Source organism: Triticum aestivum, chromosome 7D (genome assembly GCF_018294505.1).
Source record: "Triticum aestivum cultivar Chinese Spring chromosome 7D, IWGSC CS RefSeq v2.1, whole genome shotgun sequence".
In the NCBI taxonomy this organism is placed as follows: Eukaryota; Viridiplantae; Streptophyta; class Magnoliopsida; order Poales; family Poaceae; genus Triticum; species Triticum aestivum.
Genome location: NC_057814.1, coordinates 609,790,212 through 609,805,616, shown reverse-complemented (window position 1 = coordinate 609,805,616; position 15,405 = coordinate 609,790,212). Strand labels below are relative to the sequence as shown.

At 47.5% G+C, this 15,405-nt stretch overlaps 1 protein-coding gene across 1 annotated transcript in view; it reads left to right on the top strand.

The window, feature by feature from the left end:
- The window catches only part of LOC123169431 (uncharacterized), a 14,279-nt gene extending 7,686 nt beyond the window's left edge, over nt 1-6,593 (top strand). The window contains exon 2 of the mRNA XM_044587306.1: nt 6,293-6,593. The gene's annotated coding sequence lies outside the window, so the exon portion shown is untranslated. The remainder of the gene's footprint in view (nt 1-6,292) is intronic.
- The last annotated feature ends 8,812 nt before the right edge of the window (nt 6,594-15,405 follow it).

Below are 15,405 nucleotides of genomic sequence, written 5' to 3'. Positions count from 1 at the left end.
TTAGCAAAGTTAGTGCAAAGCCCGGGAGCCTCGCCAAAGACACATAACAGCTCGTGGATGACCCGCAGATCTTGGGTCAAAGGATGACAGAAGACAACGACATCGTCAGCATAGAGGGATGTGCTCGAGGGGGCATGGTGAGCGGTGAGGCGCTGAAGCAGTCCGCGACAATGAGTGTGCGGGAGGAGCGAGTTCAGAGCGTCGATGGCCATCATGAAGAGCATGGGGAGATGATGTCTTGTTTGTTTGTTTGTTCAAATTGCCCTTTTCAGAGAACCATACAAGAGAAAAGATCTTTTGCATAGCTTATGCATCCACTATTACGTTAGGCCTTATGAAATCAATAATTATTTTTGAGGAATATTTTGTGGTCAAGGTGAAGGATTGATAGATCCAGTTTACCTTTCTAGTGTTTATCTCTCCTCACGAAAATGCATGTCATTCAAGCATGGCTCTTCTTGTTGCCTTTTTTTAATAGATAGAAGCAGGCAGAAAAGCGTTCATGTTCACATCTATGATTTTAAGTTCGATGCGGTTTCAAAATAAATATGCTTAACTGCTACGGTCTGTATAGCCATTTGATTCGAATCAGCCTCACATCCGTTATAGGCGGGACATTTTTCTTTTTCTTCCTTTTTGATAATGGTTTGAACATTTCACCTGCCTCTTTTGGTCCCATGCCAATGCATGCCAAATATAAGCATTAATCTCTTCATCGCGCAGTCGGTTCACATGTCAAAAAATCGTTGCAGACGACAAATGTGGGCCTTGCCGCCAACTTGTGTAATGTCTCCTTATCTTCTCCCATCTCCACAAAAATTGCCGTCCCTGCCTTATCTCCCCCGTATCCACACCAGCAACCAGTGCCAGCGACAACCGCAGCAACGAGTGCCTCCTGTGTGCTCTTTTTTCGTCGCCACAACAACTATGGTAACAAGGACTGTGACGCGGAGCGGAAAAGAATACAACGAGAAGTAGAACAGTGGTAGTTGGGCAGATCAAGCCAGAGCCGACAACGCCCAGGCTTGCCGCGGCGGAGACAGGGCAGGCAAGATGACACCGAGACAAACCAGCGACGATGCGGCTAACTGTGAGGCGCAAGCAAGGAAGAAACTTACGGGTGGGGTGGGGGTTGATGCCGGCACCTATGATTCTGTTAAGACCCCTCTCTCCTCCCACGGGATTTAAAGTGATGGCTGGGGTGGTGAGGCGACACAGCAGCAATGCTGGCCACGGGGTGAGAAATGTCAAAATTGACGCTCTTTTCAAAGATCAGCCAAAAATGGCCCCTCCCAAACTTATACCAAATATAACCCTTACGGCCTCCTCTCTGGCTTTGAACTTTCCTGCGCCACGTACCTTGTCGCGTTTTCAACATACTAAATAAATCAAAACCTAATAGTTTAGCTAGGTCATAGGAAAAAACTGAAGTAGAAAGCAATGAAAACCTGAACATGGCAGAGAACTAACTATGACTAAACATTCCCTGAAGTAAGGTTGTAATGGGTTAGTTTTACCCAAACTAAAAAAATTGTAGCTCACAAACTGAAGAATGAACAAACTTATTTGAGCCTAATATTGAACTGACTGAATGAAAAATTGAGCACACACCCCTTATCTCTGAGTGATAACCAGAATAGCTAAGATTAAAGAAATACTGGAGAAGAAAAAGAGACTGAAGATTGAGGGCCTAAATATAATAATGAAAGACAAGAAATGGAAAAAGGTACCTAGACTGGAGGTAATAGGAAAATACCCAACACTGAATAAAGTCTTGTTCTGGTCATTTATCTTTTCAGTCAAGAAAGAGAGATAGAAGAATAGATGGTGAAGAAAAGTAAAAAAAAGACTGAATAATGAAAAAAAAGAAATGAACTAAAATGAAGAATTAGAATGAAAAAAATAGATTGAGCGGACTGACTGAATGAAAAACTGAACACCCGACCCTTATCTCTTAATTATAACCAGAATAGTTAAGACTAAACAATTACTGAGAATGACATAGGGAAAAGACGTACTGAAGAAGAAAATAGACTGAAGACATCAAATGAGAAATTGATGACAAGATAATTAAAAATGAGAAGACATAAAAAAACGTGACTGATGAAAAGTGTGAAAAAATAGAGTAAACATTGAAGAGAGCGAAAACTAAAGGAATAAGAAAAAGGGTTTCCCCCCAGTTTATATTATAAAGCAACGACCCAAAGCATCCAACAAGTCGGTTCAAAGTACAATCAAGTCATAAAGTAGCGCTGGGGGCACAGCAAGACAAGCCCCAAACAAAGAGAAAAAGAAGCTAATTCGGCTCAGGAGGGGGTGGCGGTGGTGGAGCTAAAGCCATATCCGATGAACGAAGACCCGTGATGATGTTGTCGATGACGTCCCGATCGCGCCGCTTGCTAAGCGGTCTCCAAAGCTGTAAGAAGCCACACATTTTGTAGATTGCATCAATCACACGGCACGGAATCACGCGTTCAATGACTAGTTTATTGCGGGTACACCAGAGGGTCCATGCCAGGGTACCCATAGCCACCCAAGTGGGGGCACGACTAGGACCAGGGAGCCTAAAGATCTCCCCGAACAAGTCCGGAAGGTTGTCATGGCACCAACCGCCGCCAACAACCTCCCGGAAGCAGCTCCATAGGAACTGCACCGCTGGGCACTGGAAGAAGATGTGATTGCAGTCCTCCGATACCATGCAAATGGGACAGAGACCGTCCCCGGGGCCATTACGCTTACGTACTTCCGTGCCCGAGGGGAGTCAGCCTATGACCCATTGCAGAGGAATATGTTGATTTTCAAGGGGAGTTTGATCTCCCAAATCACCGCTAGTTCAATCGATCCAGGAGTGGGTGCAATCGCCTATTATAGGGACCTAGTAGAGAATCGGCTGCTTGGTTCGAGATGCCAAGACAGCGTATCGGGCTCAAGGGAGGGGGAGTGGAGGGCAACACACTCGAGTAATTCCTCCCATTGCGCGTGCGCCACCGCCCTGAAGGTACGGCGGAAGGCGATAGCGCCCATGTCAGCCAAAGCCACGGCCACTGAAAGCTGTGAGCGGGCACAAATCGAGAATAACGCGTAGAACCGCTCCGCAAAAGGTCGGGTCTCGGCCCATCTATCAAGCCAGAATAGGGTACCGGGCCCGGAGCCCACTTTAATGGAGGTCCCAATACGCAAGACCGGCATCAGTCGGATCACCGATTGCCAGAATTGGGACCCTGCAGATCTGGAGGCAAAGGCCAGCGGTTGCCCTCGAAGGTACTTCGCGTGGATAATCTCCAGCCACAGTCCACCCTCATTGGTCTGAATGCGCCAAAGCCATTTGGAGAGGAGGGAAATATTCATCCGTTTGGATGAAATGACCCCGAGGCCGCCTTGGTCCTTAGGCTTGGAAATGTCGGACCACTTCACCATGTGGTACTTCTGTTTATTATTCTCTCCACCCCAGAAGAATCTGGAGAGAAGTTTGGTGACCTCATGATGAAGGGATTCATGTAGACTATAGAATCCCATAATGTACATCAATAGGCTAATAAGGGAGGAGTTCATCAGAACCACCAGAGCGGCCTTGGAAAGCCACCTCCCCTGCCAAGGCTCCATCCGAGGTTGGAGCTTGGAGATTATTGGGCGGAAGTCTTTCTCCTGTAGACGGGTGTCACTAATTGGCATGCCAAGGTATGTGTTCGGGAAGGATCCCAAGCGACAGTTCAAGCGATTGGTAATTCGCTGGGCCTCCGCCTGGGAATACCCAAGAACCATCACTTCACTCTTGGCAAAGTTAATCGTGAGGCCCGACATCTCCTGAAAGCAGAGGAGGAGGAACTTCAGGTTCTGAATATCCTCGTCCGATCCTTCCACCATCATAATGGTGTCATCTCCATATTGGAGGTGGGTCAGACCTCCATTAGCCACAAGATGGGGGCAAATCCCCCTAATGTGGTTGGCCCGCTTGGCCAACTCTAGGATCGAAGCTAGAGCATCGACCACAAGATTGAATAGAAATGGGGAGATCGGATCGCCTTGTCGTACTCCCTGGCTAGTCATGAAGTAAGGCCCGATCTCCCCATTTATGTTAACAGCCGTGCGTCCACTCGTAACCAGCTGCATGACCCGGGCTACCCAGTGGGGGTCGAAGCCACGCTTTAGCAACACCTCCCGAAGGAAGGACCAATGAACAGTGTCGTATGCTTTATGGAAGTCAATCTTGAAGAACACCGCGCAAAGGTGCTTGCTCTTGACTTCATGGATGACCTTGTGGAGAACGAGGATCCCATCTAGAATATACCGGCCTTTCGTGAAGGCCGACTGGTTCGGGTGATGGATCCGGGGGGCGATTAAGGCCGCCCTAGTGGCGTACCCTTTGGCCAAAATCCGAAATAGCACATTGAGGACTGTGATAGGACGGAACTGCCGAATGTCATCGGCTCCCGGTACCTTTGGGATCAAGGAGATGATCCCGTAGTGAGCTGGGAAACGTCCAATGTTCCCCTAGAAAACTCGAGGAACAGGTCAAGGATGATTTCTTTGACCATCGGCCAGAATGCCTGGAACAAGCGGACAGGCAAGCCGTCAGGGCCTGGGGCCGAAGCCGGGTTCATGGCTTTGACAAAAGTCTCCACGAAAACTAAAGAAATAGAGACTAAAGAGACTGAGGACAGAGATTAGTGACCAAACAACACTGAGGGACTGAAGAAAGAGAGAAGTCAGTATCACTTCTAAACTGACATGAAAATGATGTATATACAGAACTGATGATATAGACTTGAGCGACGAACTAATATAGAAAAGATTGATTAATATATACAAAGAGACGAGAGTGAAATAAATAATGGGAATGAGAATGACACGCCTAGAACTTAATATGCCTAAACACTTGAAACGAAAAATAACTAACCTGCAGCTCTGAAGATTTTACTTGCATAGAACAGTATGCCAAGATTTGGAAGTACTAGAAGGTCAGTTCCTAACTGCCCAAATGTAGCATAATTATTGTTTAGAAGGTGTAGTAATCCTGGTACAGAATTGACCATAAAGATGAAAGTGGATACAGAAATTACTGTTAGTGGAGTTCTGTACTTCTTTTGATTTAGCTATTAAAAATGGATTGTAGCCTATATATAGATGTTTGCTGATGCTACTTCTCTCTGCACAGCGTCAATAAAAAGTTCAATACTAAACTTGATGATGTTACTTCAAGAATGACCTAAATATACACATTGGTCCAATGTTAGACAAAAATATACCAGCCTGAAAAATAGTCCAGAAGGTTTTCCATGTCAATAAGTGGAAAAATGAGTGAAAGTGCTTCCATTTATATATTTTACTACTGTTAGATATCTTTCCTCGAATCCCCTCAAAACGTGCGGAGAAGCTTCGAAATCATCCATCAAGTTCATCGTTGCCGGGAGACAGACATGTCATATATAGACTTCACTCAGAGTGATGGATAGACCAGAAATCAACGATGCGGAAGTTGAGCATATACACACCAGCCATCTTGGAGATTCTGGAATGAAGGATAGACCAGAAATCAACGATGTAAAAGGCAAAGTTCCTACAAGGAATTGATACCAGAGATTTGTATCAGAAATGGGTGTCAGAAATTAACACTCTCGCAAAAAAGACTGAATTAACTGCAAACTGGATCCAGATGAAGTAAAGTTACACACTGGTGAACCCACAGTTCTCAACTCCCTCCAATCATGAAGCTACCTTGCATGAAATTAAGATAACAGCGGCACACCTTACTGATAGAAAAATAGATTAAATCGGGTGTGGAGACTAACACCCTTACCCTACCAGCAGCTCGACCTCTGAAATTCGGGTCAGTTTTTGGGAAGAAAACCCGACAGCCCAGCGCACAGAATCCCGCAGAGAAAAACACGAGACGTCGAGGCACAACAAAGCTTGGTGCGTGCCACCAAATCTAACGGACAAAAAATTGACTGTGCACACCTATTGAAAAACAGCTTAGCTGTCGTTTGGGAGAACTGTTATGTTAAGCTGAGATCAACATTACCAATGTTAAGTTGAAATACATGCATGCCTCTACCTGGCTATTGATCCAACATGCATTGTGCAAGTTATGGTGCTAAGCACATAAAAGTTGAGTGTTATAGTTACATTATTTCAAGTTCAGCTGAGTAACATTACCAATGGGACACAAATGATGTTCTGCTTCTGCCTGTAACCTGTCCCATTTTGCTTGTCTTTTGAGCTACTGGATATGTACAATCTGGACTGAAAGTCCTTCTGCATGCCTGACTAACTCCTGCCTTGTGTTGCACAGAGTCGGTGGATCAGAGTCATTGTCAGATGAACACCCTTGTCGTCAGAGGTCGAAGCGGTTGCGATTTCTGTCGCGTGGACTTGGTGCGTGCAGTTGCAGATTTGGTCGCCTTACCTACAAGAAGGCATGGTTTTAATATACAGTTTGCTCACTTGGTGTAACATGGCTCGCCTCGCCTACTTGTCAGGGCTGCTCATGGCTCATGGCTCTGTGTAAACTATGTTGATGTTCATTTGCTGCTCCATGTCGTCTGGATCCAGGTTTCAGTTGGTGTAATATGAAACGTGTGGGTGTGGCTGTTCCCTACGGAAACTTAGAGCGTGACGCTGGAATTTAAACAACAGTTTGGGATACATTGTTTGTAAGATGGTACAGTTTTCAGAAGCTTTTTTTGGCTGTGATAGTGAGAGGATTGTTGGCACTAGTGTGACAGGGCTCCGCTAGGGCCTACCTGGTTATCACTGTTGTGTCTTTGGCCAATGGTATATGCAGGATTATTATTAGGACACATCTAGTGGGCGGCCGGCTGCCCACTAGTGCGATGGAGCGGCCGGCCTGAAAAGGTAAGTACCTGTCCCCCGCGGTCCGGCGCTCCAGAAAAGGAAAGTGAGCACCAACCCAGGCGATCGAGTGGCTGCTCGCGATACGCGCAAACAGAACGAGAAGAAAAGTCCTCCCCCACGTGGCCAGCTGTACCTACCCAGCCCTTCCATGCCCGCTCGCCCCCACGCCACCATGGTTCCTTCTTCCTCTCCACGAAAGAAGGGATCCAAGGCCCTTCTTCCTCCTCCTATATAGCAGTCATTGCAGCCCCAAAGTAGAAGAACTTGCTTCAGAAAAGATCTAAGGGCAGGGTGGTCAGATCCATACCAGGCAACAACATCAGGGCAGGTAATTTCCCTCCCTCTGCCCCTCTTCACTTCCCCCCTTCTTCTACTGCAACCCCCTGTAGAACCTGCTTCCCCCTTCCTCCATGGATCTAGCAGAAATCCATGGAGAAGCTGCTTCAAAAAGAGGTGGACCTGGCAAATAACCCCTCCAATAACACCACCCTCCCCCCATGAGTGTCATATCTGCAACTGAAAAGAAGTACCACGAATTGTTGTGCAACTAATCATGGATAGAGGCCTACGGTTTCCTGGTTTGTGCAACTAAACACAAGTCATTAGGTTTAGTTGCACACCAAACATGGTTTGAGACCAACTTTACTGAACATTTTTCTAACATGCATGCCAGCCAAGTTTCCCCCACCTAGATGTGTTAAAGAAGCCAACTAAAGCAAGTTCAGTGGCCAACTGAAACATGGTTCTAGCCAAAAACCTAAACATGCATTGTAGCCAACGGAAAATGCATAAGTGTGCAACTGAACATGCATCCCAACCAACTGAACCTGTATTCTGTCAACTCAGCATGCATGCTAGGCAAAACTGAACATGTATCCTGAACATGTATTTTGAGTGAACACTATAGAAAACCTGGAGTATATGTGCAATAGAAACATGTATCCTGGCCAACTGAACATGCATGCTGGCCAACTGAATATGCATCCTCGCCAAATAGAACATCTATTATAGCCAACTGAACATGCATGCTGGCCAACTGAAAAAATGCATCCTGGCCAACTGAGACATCTATTCTAGCCAAAACCAAAAATTTATAGTACGACAACAAAAACACAAGAAACTTTTGTACATAGCAAACGAAACCACAAACCAAATATTAAAGTAGTCATGCATATAATCTTGTCCCACACATATATTCTGGTGCCAAACCTACTGCAAAGCTATAGTGTAAGAAATATGTTCAATATACTAGAAGTAGAAACAGAAACAGCGATGAAAAACATATATCTATAATCTGTCATCCAATTCTTCTTTCTTCTTTCACCTGGATTTCGCCGTCTCAATTATGGCATCAAATTATGTGCAGAAAAATCTAGATCAGCTACTTGCCAACAGAAAACCTGCAGATCATTGAAACAAACAGAGGGAAAAGTCAGAGAAACTCTATACTAAAAAAGTCATGTTCTTGCCAACTATTTACTGCAAACTGTGCAACTAACATAACAAGGCTGTGCAAACGAAAAAATGCATACCTGTTATAAATAAAAGATTCTACTATAGAGATGTTGCTTTTTGAACTAAGATTGTCATAAAATGGTGTGCAACTACCTATTTACTAAGTTTTTAGGTTGTTTCAAACACTCTTTGATGATTAAAACTTGACATCACTTCCTTGTTTTGTATATGCAGTGTATGTGTGGCTGCAGCCTGAAAAAGGAAAAAATGCTTGATCTCAATGAGTTGCCTCCTGATCTCAATGAGCTTCCTCGTGATATGGATCAGCAACAACCCAGCATACCGCAAGGGAATTTGACAGAAAATGGGCGCTCTGTTTACTACACGCAGAGAAGTCGTGGGCCTAACCCTATGGGCCATGACAATGTGGCAGGGCAGTCATCAACCCGTGGTGTCCCTGTAGTGGTGTGTTTGCAGTCAGAGAGTCATACTCTTGATGACACGGGCACCGCGGCAAATGTTCCTGGTCCAACCAGGACTGAGCTCGGTGCTGGCGCTGTTGACGGTGCTGTGCAAGGAGAAGAAGGAAAAGATGAGGTTGGTTCTCAGCCAATGGAACCCTATGTTGGCATGAGGTTTGACACCCTTCAAATTGCTAAGGATCACTACAACAGCTACGCCTTACGGATGGGTTTCTCTGTCAAAATGAACACCTCTAGGCGGACAGGCAATGTATTGGTAAAACAGCAGTTTTGATGCAACAAGTATAAGAAGCCAAAAGCTGAGGTTGGTTCTCAGCCAATGGAACCCTATGTTGGCATGAGGTTTGACACCCTTCAAATTGCTAAGGATCACTACAACAGCTACGCCTTACGGATGGGTTTCTCTGTCAAAATGAACACCTCTAGGCGGACAGGCAATGTATTGGTAAAACAGCAGTTTTGCTGCAACAAGTATAAGAAGCCAAAAGCTGATGATGGTGGAGCTGAGGCTCCTCCTATCCTGGACCCTATACCAGATCCAAGACCTGTTGACACTGATGAGGAAATGGAAGATGAACCTCCAAACTTTGCTGAAGAGGAGGCTGGTGCTAGTAAGAAAAAGAAGAAACGAAAACGCGAGACAATAAAGCAGACTCAATGCAAAGCGAAAATGTTGGTGAAGCTAATGGATGGGCGATGGGAGGTGACGCATTTTGTTCGTGACCACAATCATCCGCTGGTGAACAAACCTTCATTGTCCAAATACTTGAGATCCCACCAAGGCATCTCTCCTGATGAAAAGGAGTTTTTGCGCATTTTATATAACTGCAACTTGACTACAGGTGTGTTTCTTTATCCCTTACAGAATTAAGTTTCCCTCTAGGCAGTCCAGTGTGCAACTGTTATGTCACTGGTGTGCAACTAAAATGCCTTAAGTGTGCAACTAGATTACCTTCACCGTGCAACTACATAATGTTCCTGTGCAGCTAGATCACCTTCACTGTGCGCCTACATAATGTCCTGTGTGCAAAATAAAAGTCTTTTCTAAAAGGGGTAGATGGTTGTCAATTTCCTGCAACTATCTTCTGTGCCAACTCATATCGTATTATTGTGCAGCTGGATATGTGCATTCGTACGACTAATAAAATTTATATTGTTTCTTTTTGTATTATGCAGGACGTATGATGCATGTAATGGCAGAGTTATATGGATCTGAGATGATGGTGCCATTCGGACCAAAGGCAATAACAAATCTGTGTACAAGTTTCGTAGAGATGACACAAAGGAGGGTGATCTGATTGAGACAATTGCGCACTTCAAGGATATACAAAAAACCGATCCAGACTTCTTCTATAAGGTGAAATATGATGAAGAGGACAGAGTTGTGAACATATTTTGGGTGGATGGCTTAGCTCAAAAAGCTTATGCAGAGGCGTACCACAATTGCATATCATTTGACACCACCTACATGACCAACATGTACAATATGCCGTTCGCGCCCTTCATAGGAATAAACCGACATGGCCAATCTTTCATCCTGGGTTGCGCGTTTGTGAGGCAGGAGTTGGCATCGAGGTTTGATTGGGTCTTTGGAGCACTCCTAGAGGCTATGGATGGCAAACCTCCTGAAAACTTCATCACCGATCAGGATGGTGCAATGAGGCAGTCAATACAAAGCATCTTTCCAACCATCGTGCATCGCTGTTGTCGATGGCACATCATGAAAAAGGCTCAGGAAAAAGTTGGTTGGCTGCTGTTCGGAATCCAGGACTCCCTGATGATTTCAACAAGTGTGTTGACTTCAGCTTCACTATAGACGAGTTTGAGCAGAATTGGACTGGATTAATGATGAAGTACGAGGCTATGACACACACGCACTTTGAGAAGTTGTATGAATACAGGTCAACTTGGGTGCCGTGCTACTTCAAACACAGGTTCTTCCCCTTCCTACAGTCTACACAGCGTAGTGAGGGGTTCAATGCCGTCCTAAAAAGATATGTGAACCCACACAACTCAATGATGAACTTCGTCAAGCAATATGAAAAAATCCAGAACCACATCCTTGCCAAGGAAGGCTGCAATGATTACAGGACAGAACACCTTGAGATTGAGCTGTGGTCCAACTTCCCAATAGAGAAGCAAGCTTACAAAACCTATACTAGGGACCTTTACCGCAAGTTCGGAGAAGAGTTTGAGCTGATTGGACGTTATAATGCATTCCAAGTTAGTGCTGATATATTTGAGCTCAGACCGAACGAGGAATTTGTTGCCAAATATGGTTCTCGAAACTACTTGGTGCAAGCAAGGGTGGAGGAGGGTTCCTATTTGTGTGAGTGCTGTAAAATGGACAAGGACGGCATCCTCTGTTGCCACATCCTCAAGGTGTTCACCCATATTGGAGTTGATGTCATACCGGAAAGGTACCTGCTAAGACGGTGGACACCTACTGCTGTACCTAGTGCGCCAGGGACTGGTTATGAGCAACCGGATGAAATGCCTCCTCAATCAAAGAAGCAAATAAGGGAGAGGAACATGATATACGATTTTCGGAAACTAGCAAAGTTTGCGAGTGGTTCTGATCCAGCACAAGCTATTGTATACAAGCATATGCGCGCAGCACGTACCGAGATCGGCCACCTGAACAAGTCCAAGAAAAAGAAAAACCGACTGCTGCCACGGGGCCATCAGATGATGGCAACCCTCGAGGACCACCTCCACCTCCAGGCAGCAATCAGGGGGCTCATAATCCAGGTAATTACCTGCCCCAACTCCTGATCTAACTATGTGACGCCCCCGATTTGACCGTACACTAATCATGCACGCAAATGTGTACGATCACGATCAGGGACTCACGGGAAGGTATCACAACACAACTCTACAACATAAAAAGTCATACAAGCATTATAATACAAGCCAGGGGCCTCGAGGGCTCGAATACAATTGCTCGATCATAGACGAGTCAGCGGAAGCAATAATATCTGGGTACAGACATAAGTTAAACAAGTTTGCCTTAAGAAGGCTAGCACAAAAGTAGCAACGATCGAAAAGGCAAGGCCTCCTGCCTGGGACCTCCTAACTACTCCTGGTCGTCGTCAGCGGCCTGCACGTAGTAGTAGGCACCTCCAGTGTCGTAGGTGTCGTCGTCGACGGTGGCGTCTAGCTCCTGGACTCCAGCATCTGGTTGCGACAACCAGATAGAAAGGAAAAGGGGGGAAAAGAGGGAGAGAAGCAACCGTGAGTACTCATCCAAAGTACTCGCAAGCAAGGAGCTACACTACATATGCATGGGTATATGTGTAAAGGGGCATATCAGTGGACTGAACTGCAGAATGCCAGAATTAAAAGGGGGATAGCTAGTCCTGTCGAAGACTACGCTTCTGGACATCTCCATCTTGCAGCATGTAGAAGAGAGTAGAATTGAAGTCCTCCAAGTAGCATCGCATAGCATAATCCTACCCGGCAATCCCCTCCTCGTCGCCCTGTTAGAGAGCGATCACCGGGTTGTATCTGGCACTTGGAAGGGTGTATTTTATTCAGTATCCAGTTCTAGTTGTCATAAGCTCAAGGTACAACTCCGGGTCGTCCTTTTACCGAGGGACACGGCTATTCGAATAGATAAACTTCCCTGCAGGGGTGCACCACATAACCCAACACGCTCGATCCCATTTGGCCGGACACACTTTTCTGGGTCATGCCCGGCCTCGTAAGATCAACACGTCGCAGCCCCACCTAGGCTCAACAGAGAGGTCAGCACGCCGGTCTAAACCTATGCGCGCAGGGGTCTGGGCCCATCGCCCTATGCACACCTGCACGTTGCGTACGCGGCCGGAAGCAGACCTAGCCCCCTTAATACAAGCGCGAGCTTACGGTCCAATGCGGCGCGCGCCACTCAGTTGCTGACATCAAAAGAGCTTCGGCTGATACCACGACGTCGGGATACCCATAACTACTCCCACGTAGATGGTTAGTGCGTATAGACCAAATGGCCAGACTCAGATCAAATACCAAGAACTCGTTAAGCGTGTTGTTTATCCGCGAACGCCGACCAGGGCCAGGCCCACCTCTCACCTAGGCGGTCTCAACCTTTCCTGTCGCTCCGCCATAAAGTAACAGTCGGGGGCTGTCAGGAACCCAGGCCCACCTCTACCGGGGTGGAGCCACCTGTCCTTTCAGCCCCCTCATCAGAATCACTTGCGGGTACTCAACGAGCCGACCCGACTTTAGTCACCACATGTGTCATGTATATAATGTATATAGTATATACCCGTGATCACCTCCCGAAGTGATCACGGCCCAGTAGTATAGCATGGCAGACGGACAAGAGTGTAGGGCCACTGATGAAACACTAGCATCCTATACTAAGCAGTAGGATAGCAGGTAAGGGGAACAATTGTAGCAACAATGACAGGCTATGCATCAGGATAGGATTATCGGAAAGCAGTAACATGCTACACTACTCTAATGCAAGTAGTAGAGAGTAGAGTAGGCGATATCTGGTGATCAAGGGGGGGGCTTGCCTGGTTGCTCTGGCAAGTAGGAGGGGTCGTCGACTCCGTAGTCGAACTGGGCAGCAGCAGTGTCGGTCTCGTAGTCTACCGGAGAGAAGAGGGGGGAAGAAACAGTAAATACAATGCAAACATAAGCATGACGATGCGTGACATGACAGTGAGCGGTGCTAGGGGTGTCCTAACGCGACAGTAGGTGGTACCGGTGAAGGGGGGGCATCCGGGAGGTATACCCGATGTTACGCGTTTTCGGACAGACGGACCGGAGGGGGAAAGTTGCTAGTTCGATAGGTTAGGGAGGTGTGGTGGACGAACGGACTGCGTATCCGGATTCGTCTCGTCGTTCTGAGCAATTTTCATATAGAAAACATTTTCATCCGAGTTACGGTTTAAAAGATATGAATTTTCAAAGTTTATTTGAATTTCTGGAATTATTTATATTAAGAAAAATGAATTATGACGTCAGCATGAGGCAATGCTGACGTCAGCAAGTCAACAGGTCGGCTGACCAGTCAAACCAGACAGGTGGGTCCAGTGGGACCCACATGTCAGCCTCTGCTAGTCTAATACTTAATTAAACTAATCTAACAGTATAATTAGAGGGATGGGCCCCACATGTCAGTGAGTGTTTAGTTAAACTAATTATTTTTATTTATAAAACATTTTCTTTTTCTTTATTTCTTTAATTTCTGCGGCGGGGCCCGCATGTCAGTGACTGGGCCTGCCCAGTCAGCAGTTGACTGGGTCAACCCAGTCAACTGGGGCCCGTGGGGGCCACTGGCAGTGACCCAGGGGTGGCCCCAGGTGTGCCACATCGGCGGCCGGCGCCGGAGCAACGCCGGCGACCGAAAACACGGCGGAGGCGCTCGGGACCTCGCCGGAATCCACGTACAGGGGGCCTTTTGGCCCGTGCGTTGCTGCGTTCGAACGAGCGAGCAACGCCGCATCTAACGCGGGTGGCCACGCAAGCTGCAATGGCCGGAGCCGCCGCCGGCGACAGGGACGGCGGAGACCCGAAGCACGGCGAACTCGCGCGCGATGAAAAGGAGGCTAAAACGGGCGGCGCGCTACTCCTACGGCGACTACTCGACGCCACGAACGTGTTGGTGAGCTCGACGGACCGGAACGAGCCCTACCGTGATGGCTACGAGCTCGACAGCGGAGCTCGGGCGCGGCAATGGCGTCGCGTCGCGCACAGCTTGCTGCGGCGCGTAAACGGAGCTAGGACGGGGAGAGGAAGGGGTGGAGCTCACCGAGCGGCTACGAAAAGCCTGCGACGGCTTAGGAGCGCAGAGGTGGCCGGAGACGACGGCGGTCACCGACGGCCGAGGCGGAAGGGGGCGGCTCGATCCGCTGCCTGCGGTGCTCCCCGGCTTGCGTTCGTGGACGGGGACGAGGAAGCCGACGACGGCGGAGCTGCTGGACAGGTCGGCGAGGCGAGGTTGGTAGCCGCGGTTGCGACGGCGGGCGGCGACGGAGGCGCTCGGGATGATGGGGGGGAGCACGGAGCGGCGCGAAGGAGAGGGGATGAGGGAGGCGCAGGGGCCGAGAGTGAGCGGGGGTGAGTGGGAGAGAGGCCCGAGGAGGCGGGGGCCGCTGGCGCCCTTATCCTCTCCGGCGTCGGTGCCGGCGAGGGGGTCGGGCGGGAGCGCGCCCCTGTTCCGACCCGGTCGGGGGAATAGGGAAGGGGACGCGCGGGGGGTGGGGTGGGGGAGAGTGGGCTGGGGCGACTGGGCCGGGGGTTCGGGGGTGGCGGCCCAGGTTGGGCCGGGGTGCAGTGGGGGAACGGGCCTTCTCCTTTTTTTTTCTTTTTCTGTTCTGTTTTGTTTTCTGTTTTCCTTTTATTTGTTTATTTCCTTTTCTGTTTTATTTCATTTAAAGTATTTAGGCATTTTATAAAAAGGAGTCTTCTCCACCATAATTGCCAGTGTATTATTTAGCACCCACAGAACATTTTTGTTTGAGTTTTTGAAAACTTTTATTTTTCACTTTAATTATATTTGAAGTTTGAACTAGGAGTTAGAAAAGGAAGGTGATTCAAATGTGATCAAGCCCTGTTTAGCAACATGATTAGCTTAATCACAGGGAGTTACTGTAGCATGATTCCC